The sequence below is a fragment of the Nicotiana tabacum genome, chromosome 20 (assembly GCF_000715075.1).
Source record: "Nicotiana tabacum cultivar K326 chromosome 20, ASM71507v2, whole genome shotgun sequence".
Classification (NCBI taxonomy): Eukaryota; Viridiplantae; Streptophyta; class Magnoliopsida; order Solanales; family Solanaceae; genus Nicotiana; species Nicotiana tabacum.
Window position 1 is genome coordinate 42557165 of NC_134099.1, and position 8026 is coordinate 42565190.

Genomic DNA, 8026 nt, shown 5'->3' on the forward strand with positions numbered 1-8026 from the left:
TCAGAAGTGGAAATGTGGTTCTAAGGTTTCTAGGCTAGGTTGGATTGTGAAATTTCAGTTGCATTGTGTTATCGGACCTATATGAGATAGGGTGACGTGGGATCACCCCCGGGTATGTGCATGGTAAGATTTCATAGTGATTTGATGGTTTTCAGAACAACTCTGGGCACGTTCAAGGACGAACATATGTTTAAGTGGGGGAGGATGTAACGACCCGACCGGTCATTTTGAGCTTTTACACTTTGCTCGCCAGTTCTCGGGCATGACTAGCCCCGTGTGATGTATTATGACTTATGTAAATCGTCGGTTTTGGTTTTCAGGGTAATCAGATTGAATTTGGAAGAACAGTTCTCAGTGTGAAGCTTAAAAATTTGAAAGTTTTGATCAAGTTTTGACTTGTTATCATATGAACTCAGATTGGAATTTTTTATTGTTAGCTCCGTTAGGTGATTTGGGACTTAGGAGCATGAACAGAATGTATGGAGGTTCGTAGAAGGTTTAGGCTTGAATTGGCAAAATTGGGATTTTGGCGCTTTACGGTTGGTAGGTGAGATTTTGATATAGGGGCCGAAATGGAATTATAAAAGTTGGAGTAGGTCTGTTGTGTCATTTGTGACGTGTGTGCAAAATTTCATGTCATTCGGACGAGGTTTGGTAGACCTTTTGATCGAAAGCGGAATTTGGAAGTTCTTGGAATTCATAGGCTTGAATCCGATGTGATTTTGGTGTTTTGATGTTGTTTTGAGCGTCACGAAGATTGGAACAAGTTTGAATGATGTTATGGGATATGTTGGCATCTTTGGTTGAGGTCCTGAGGGCCTCGAGTGAGTTTCGGGTGGTTAAACGGATCATTTTGTGTTGATGGAAATTGCAGAAATACTACTGTCGGTGTTGCAGGTTTTTGACCTTCGCGTTCGTGATGCATGTCCCGCGTTCGCGAAGGGTTAGGATATGAGGCTATGGAGTTGGCCTTCGCGTTCGCGAATATGGTCTCGCATTCGCGAAGGGCTGAGGTCAATGGCCACCGTGTCACGAGGCTTATGACGCGTTTGCATAGAGGAAGAGGAATAGCTGGGCCCCCAAGGCGATTGTTCTACGCGTTCGCATAGTAGAGGCCGCATTCGCGAATTGTTGAGTTAGTTATGCATCGTGTTCGCGAGAGGGTTCTCACGTTCGCATAGAAAGAATCCTGGTCAGTGAAGATGTGTGCTTCGCGAACGCGAAGGAGCTGCCGCGTTTGCGATGAAGAAAAATCTGGGCAGACAAATATATTTTAAAATCGAGGGTTTAAGTCCAATATCATAAAAGCAATTGGAGAGCTCGGGAGAAGGTGAAATTTGAGGGGATTTTAAGTGGATCAATTGGGGTAAGTATTCTTCACTCACCTTTGGTTTAATTCCATGATTTAGTCTTAAATTTCATCTTTTAATTTGAGAAATTAGAGAGGAAACTAGGGGAAAATGGAAGAAAAGTTTGAGGATTCTTTTGAGGATTTGAATGGGCATTTGATGTCCGATTTAGGTTTTCTTGGTATGTATGAACTCGTGAGAGTGTAAGGATTCTAGTTTTATAATTTTTATTAGAATCCAATACGTGGGCCCGGGGGCGGATTTGGTCAATTTCGTGATTTTTGGTATAAATTGGATATTTTCGAGTGAGATTTGTTCTCCTAGTATATTTTGATGGTATGAATCTGCTTTTAGCTAGATTTGGATCATTCGGAGGCCAAGTCAAGAGGCAAAGGCATCGCGTGCTAGAGTTTGGACCGGATTGAGGTGAGTAATGATTGTAAATGTTGTCTTGAGGGTATGAAACCCCGGATTTCACATCGTTGTGCTATATTGAGGTGACGCACATGCTAGATGACGAGCGTGGGGTTGTGCACCATTGGGGATTGTGACTTAGTCCATCTCGAATGCCTGTTTTACCGCGTATTTGATTGAAAACTGTTTGCTATCATCATGTTTTAGGCTAAATGCCGTATTTGGGCCTCGTGCCAACTATTTTGACCCTTAGGGAAATTTTTACTGCTATTTCCTCACTATTTTGATTTTATATCTGTACTCAGTCATGCTATATTATACTGAGTTCGTAACTCAACCATGTTTACTCTATTTTAACACATTAAATGATATTTTGGGCTGAGCACCATATTTTACTGTGCCCGAGTGGCTTTTAGAGATTTCTGACTAAGTAGGGCTGAGGGCCTGTGTTGTGAGGATTATTATGGGATCGAGCTACACGTTGCAGCAGTGTTGTACTGATTATGATTATGAGGCCGAGGGCCTGAGTTGTACACTACGAGGTGGCTTGATATGAGGCCGAGAGAATATTGATTATGCCACGAGATGGCTTGATATTGCGCTTCGGCTGTAAGGGCCCCCTCCCTGAGTCTGTACACCCCTAGTGAGTGTGGGTACCCATTGTGATATGAGATATAGTCCGAGGTGCTGGTGTTGTTCCATGTTATTGCCCGATGGGCTGATTCTATTGACACTGTGCCCGAGGGGCGGATTTTATATGTTTATCTTTTCTAGCTGCTTCTCATTTACTGGTTTAACTATTAGAAAGGTGTTTTAAAGAAGCTTATTCTAAACTAAGGTGTTATTATAAGATTTCACTATTTTATTGTCTTTTCTTGGTTTTACACTGTTTCTTTATATCATGTTGTTGTGCTTTAGATGATTTCTTATCTTGCTCAGTCTTCATTTATTATTATTACTCACTGAGTCAGAGTACTCACATTACTCCCTGCACCTTGTGTGCAGATTCAGGTATTTCTGAACCCGGTATTGGGTGTTGATTGCTCAGAGGCAGAGTCATCGGAGTTTAGCAAGGTAGCTGTCCGACGTTCGTAGCACTGCTTTTCTCCCTCTTGTTTTTCATTAGACCATATTTAGTACATTTTCAGACATTTCGTTGTATTGAGACCTTCGTAGATGCTCGTGACTGGTGACACCCTGATGTCATGCTATATCTATTTCCGCACTTGTTCTATTTCGCTTAATTTTGGGATTTATTTCGTATCAATGACTTAAATTGACATATTAAAATTGTTAAAAATGATTTAGTAATTTGTGTTGGCTGACCTTGTCTTCACGAGAGGCGCCATCACGACCAGGTCCGGTTTGGGGTCGTGACATGCTACAATATCATACAACTTGTATATAGTTTTTCTATGGAATCCGGTAAAAAGCTATAATTTTCATAAACTTATATACAACTTATATATAATTATGTTAGTTGTATATATTTTATATATCGTTTGTGCACCCAATATACAAAAAATATATAGTTTATTTTTGTCTTGTTTTTTTGAGTTTCAATCTAAAATTCCAACCTAAACCTGTCATGACCTGAAATCCCAACCGCATGACCGTGATGGTGCCTAACGTCCACTTCCTAGGTAATCCAACATTAGTACACAACTAATAATTTTTAGATAATTGAAAGCAATGTAATAAGAATTATAGCTATAAAATTTCAAAGTAGATATAATAACTCCAACACTGACTAGCCTAAACTCTGAATCTGGTGTCACAAGTACACGAGCATGCAAAAAGTACTACAACTAAAGTCTGAATGAAAGTACAACTGTTCGAAATAAAATAAACAGTAAAGATAGATAAAGAAGGGGACTCCAGAGACTACGATCACTGTGCAAGTCCTCCTCAAGTCTCCTGATAGATATGATCCGAGCAGAAGCTCCGTAGACACCGCTGGGACCAATACCAAAATATGCACAAGAAGTGTAGAAGTGTAACATAAGTACAACTGACCTAATATACTCTGTAAATGTCGAGCCTAACACTAACGAGACAGTAACAAGGCTATGACAAGACACCTACTTAAAAACATGTGCAGATATATACATAAGACAATATAAATAACTAGTAGAGCATTTAAAATAATAATAGGGAGGAAACATGTAAAAAGGGAGTAAGATAAGAACGGTAAGCACAAATTCACCAAGTAGCCTCTTTCCGAAATGAACAACAATGTAGACAAACAATTCATAAATCCGAAAATCAAGTAAAATAATAAAATCATCAAATGGCACGGCATCACCCTTCATACTTTTACTGTCATCTTAACCATGTAATATAATAAATGTGATGGCACAACATCACCCTTCGTGCTTTTACTCTCATTCTCACCATATGATAATGATATGATAAAAGAAATGGCACGACATCACCCTTCATGCTTTACTCTCATTCTTACATGATAAAATAAATTATAATAAAGCAATAAGTGTACGACATCACCCTTTGTGCCGTAATCTTTTCATTCGTGCATTCAATGATAACAATAAGTAAATATGAAATGGCAACACCCTTCGTGCTTTTCACTCTTCCTCACTAAGCAAAAACAATAATCCAAAGTATCAAGTAATGGGAAACCAATTTTAACTTCTATCGTGTTGTTATGATACACAAATTCAACTTCCGATATCCCAACAACTTCAAATTAATAAATAAACACGAAGAGAACTATCTAAGAATAACAATCTAATTAAAATATAAAATGCATGGTAAAAGAAGCAACATTATATAATATATCAATTTCCATCCGCATGCTTTAACTCATTAAGGTGCATATATACTAGTCACATAGCAAATAGACCAACTAGTCCTAAATCTTTCAAGTCAAAGTTAAACACGATACTTACCTCAATCTGTAAAAAAAACCAATCAATCAAATACGGCCTTGCCTTTCGAACAAGCCTCCAAACCAACTGAATCTAGTCACTAATCGATCGAACAATTCAAAATAAGCATTAGAAACTATCCACGAATGAAAAGGTTAAATTTTGAACATATTAAAAAAGTCAACCCCTGATTCTCTCGGTAGAAATCTGAGATTCGAACCAAAATCCAATTATCCATTTATCCCCGAGCTCGATTATGTGACTTGTTTCGAAATCCGACCTCAATTTGATGTCTAAATCTCAATTTTATAAAATTCCTACATTCTACCCAAAATTCCTAATTTCTACAATGAAATTCAAGATTTGATGTTAAAAAATCATGAACTATAATGGAAAATTGATAGAAAATGATTTAGAGTTGCTTACCAATGAATTTGGGAAGAAAACGTTCTTCAAGAATTGTCTCTAGAGTGTTTGAGGTTGAGAAATGGCATAAAATGAGCTAAGTCCCGTTTTTTCCTCTTTTACCCAGCTGCAAGTGTTGCATTTGCAAACACTTATTTGCAAATGTGAGACACTGATCGCAAATGCAAACAGTCATCAGGTGCACAGATGTTGCAAATGCGACAAAGTTCTCGTAAATGCAATACACCCCTCAACCTCAAATGCGAGTTAAGCTTCACATTTGCGAAGCTTCCAGCCACTAGCTCCAAGTCACAAAAGCGACTCAAAAGTCGCAAATGCAAACTTCCAGAGTCCGCAAATGCGATCAAATATTCGCAAAATCAAAGTACAAGCCCACCAGTCCCATATCACAAGTGCAATCACTGTACGCAACACGAGCTCGCAAATGCAAGATCTGCAGACCTGAAACACCAGTAGTTTTGCACCAGCAATCCCAAACCAACCAAACTCATACGATACTTACCCGAAACTCACTCAAGCCCTTTGGATTCCAAACCGAACATACACACAAGTGTAATAACATTATAAAAACTTACTCACTACCTCCAGTCATAAATATAACATCAAATAACAAGAATCATTCCTCAATACTCAAGAATTCTCAACTTAAACTCAATTTTCATAATTTCACACATAATGCGTCAAAACGCATTCGGGTCACCCCGGACCCCAACCAAATATGCGTAGAAGTCAAAACAATATTATATGAACCTAGCGGTATTGTCAAAATACCGATCCGGGATTGTTTACCTAAAATATTAACCGTGGTCAACACTAGCCTCATTTTAAGTCAAAATTTTCATTTTCTTCAATTTTTCACATAATGCTGTCTAAAAAGTGACAAGGACCACGAACGCAAATCAAGAAATATTTAATGAAACTATGGGAGATCTCGGAACACGAAAATTAAGGATATTACTCAAAACGACCTATCGGATCATCACATTCTCTACCTATAAAAGAAACGTTCGTTTCTCGAAGGACATTGAAAAATACCTAGACTGATAAAAAGGTGGGGGTATCTACTCCTCATATCGAAATCGGACTCCCGCATAGCCTCCTCGATTAGTTGACCTCTCCACTGCACTTTCATAGAAGGAAAACTCTTGGATCTCAACTTACAAATTTGCCGGTCTAGAATAACCACCGGCTCTTCCTCATAAGCTAAAATTTCATAGTCATTTCACTGCTGCCACGTTTTAAACTTTGATTATGTTGGTCGCAGTCATTTTATAGAAGAATTGATCAAAATCGGTTTGATATCAAAGGCAAAGGTAAAGAGAGAACATGGCAACAAGAATTTCACTGAACAATGTACAATATTGGAGAAGGTAATTAAAGTAGTATACTATTCAACAAGCTATGCTATATTTTTAGTTCAATTATTGAAACTTTGCAACTTTGAATACTTATATTAAGTTAAATATTTGTGTGACATTGAGCAGGAGGCAGTAAATGAATCACTAGCCAACTTGTTAACATATCCATTTGTGAGGGAAGCTGTAGTGAACGAAAGCCTTGCTCCAAAAGGTGGACACTACGATTTTTTGAATGGATCATTTGAGCTCTAGGATCTTGAATTCAACATTAGCAGTTCTGTTTCCCTCTAGCTGTTGCAAACTTTGATGTTGCTTTCCAACATTTCTTTCAAGTTTCTCTTCGCTTTGTATTTTGATGTATTTGTACTGTGGAACCATGTTTGTCACCCAAAAATAAAATTTTCTTGCCCCTTTGGGCAATGGTATTTGGGTTTATCTTTAGATTTTTCTTTGACTTGTAATTCATATTTTTTGCTATATGAACTTTGTCTAGTCATTTTATTGGGTTATTTACACTAGCAAGCTACTTTTTTGGCCTTGCATTTAGAATTCAAAATTAGACTTGCGGTCTGAAATCTGAATATTAGTTTTGAATATTAAATTTCAAACTAAGTAGCCACTTACAAACTTCATATCATTAGACTAATTTAGTAAAAGTGGTGAATTTCTAAATAATCAGAAAGTGGCTATTTGTGTAAATCAGATATGTTTCTTTTATTAATGGAACTATCAGTGCATTCTGAGCTTTCTGGCTCTTCGGGCTTTGGGTTTTTTCTCCAAAGATTGTCTAGGACTTATGCAACAATAGGTTAAATATTTTACTGTTACTTTTTATTTTTCATCATTTCGCTAAGAATTCAAAGGTTGCTAAACACAAAATAGGAAAAACATGTTTCGGAGAGAGTGCATACAATCCAAAAATCCTCCACAACGATTTAATTATTTCTCTATGTCCAACACGATAAAAATACATATTACTGTTATCTACTACAAGATTTGAGGAACAAATACTATTCCTTTTCTTAAGGTGGCCTAAATTTAGAAATCCAAAATGAGATGTACCTTTCAAGGGACGGGATGATGACAACTTTTTCAGTGGCTCTGCCAGTTTCAAGATAAGAGAAATGTAATGACCAGATCGGTTCACTACAAAAAAAAAAACAGCGTTTAGCGACCGACATATTCCGTCGCTGTAGATGTTATTTCTGTCGCTAAAAGAGTTTAGCGACGAATTCGCGACGGATTCAAGTTGGTCTCTAAGATGCTTGTATCTAAGCTCATAGCGACGAAAAATACAAAACCATCGCAGATCTATCGACGGAGTAGCGACGAAATATATCTGTAGCCAAGTTTTGCGACCAAAATATATGTCGCTATTTTGCTTTGTGTCGTCGCTATTTTGACTAATTTTGTCGCCACACTTCATAAAAAAATTCGTCGTTTGTTCTTATTAGCAACGAAACAATCCGTCGCTAGTTCTTCGTTGTTTCAGCGATAAAAATCTTTTGTCGCCAATCCGTCGCAATATTTAATTTAATTCGTTAATAATTCGTTAACTTTAGCTACGAAAAATATCTATCGCTAATTTTTT